Source organism: Anolis carolinensis, chromosome 2 (assembly GCF_035594765.1).
Source record: "Anolis carolinensis isolate JA03-04 chromosome 2, rAnoCar3.1.pri, whole genome shotgun sequence".
Lineage (NCBI taxonomy): Eukaryota > Metazoa > Chordata > Lepidosauria > Squamata > Dactyloidae > Anolis > Anolis carolinensis.
In genome coordinates this window covers 50,727,096-50,727,868 of record NC_085842.1, presented here as the reverse complement: position 1 = coordinate 50,727,868, position 773 = coordinate 50,727,096, and the positions used below count along the sequence as shown (strand labels likewise).

At 37.1% G+C, this 773-nt stretch overlaps 1 non-coding gene across 1 annotated transcript; it reads left to right on the top strand.

The window, feature by feature from the left end:
* The first annotated feature begins 396 nt into the window (after window positions 1-396).
* LOC134297230 (U6 spliceosomal RNA) lies at window positions 397-503 on the top strand. The gene has a single exon (XR_010003962.1). It is a non-coding gene; the product is annotated as a U6 spliceosomal RNA (small nuclear RNA).
* The last annotated feature ends 270 nt before the right edge of the window (window positions 504-773 follow it).

The following is a 773-nucleotide window of genomic DNA, read 5'->3' as shown; positions in this document are numbered from 1 at the left end:
GAATCAAGAAAGGAAATACATAACAGAAACACAAAAAATTCCAAGAAAAAAGAAAACAGAAAAAAAAAGATAAAATTAATGACTTCTGATCTATCCTCACCTGGCGAATATAGGCTTTACACTCTAGGCCTCCCATTGTTGAATCATTTCTTGAACACCCACCCCTCTCAAATTATGCTTCAAAACACAAAATTGGTGAGTCCTTCTCTTTGTCCTGCAAAACGTGAATAAAAGGTTTCCAGTCTTTCAAAATATGTTAATTTGTCCATCTCAGCCAAGTCCATTATTTTTATCATCTAATCCTCTGTTGTTGGTGTTGCTGAGTTCTTCCATTTCTGTGCATAGAACAATCTGGCTGCTGTAATCATATATTATAACAGTTTAACAAAGTCATTTGTACTCGCTTCGGCAGCACATATACTAAAATTGGAACGATACAGAGAAGATTAGCATGGCCCCTGCGCAAGGATGACACGCAAATTCGTGAAGCGTTCCATATTTTTGTGTGTTATAATGTGATCCGCCCTGAGTCCCCTTCAGGGTGAGAAGGGCGGAATATAAATACTGTAAATAAAATAAATAAATAAATAAATTTGTATCAGTCAGACCAAATAGTCTCATGTTTTAACTGGATATTTCACCCCATAACTTTCTGGATCACCTTATGCGTTTGAATCCAATATTTCTTGGCATGTTTACATCTCCACCACATGTCAGGAAGTGTGATGCAGCCGTATAAAGAGGCTATCCAGGTCATCCTGAAATGAAGAGAG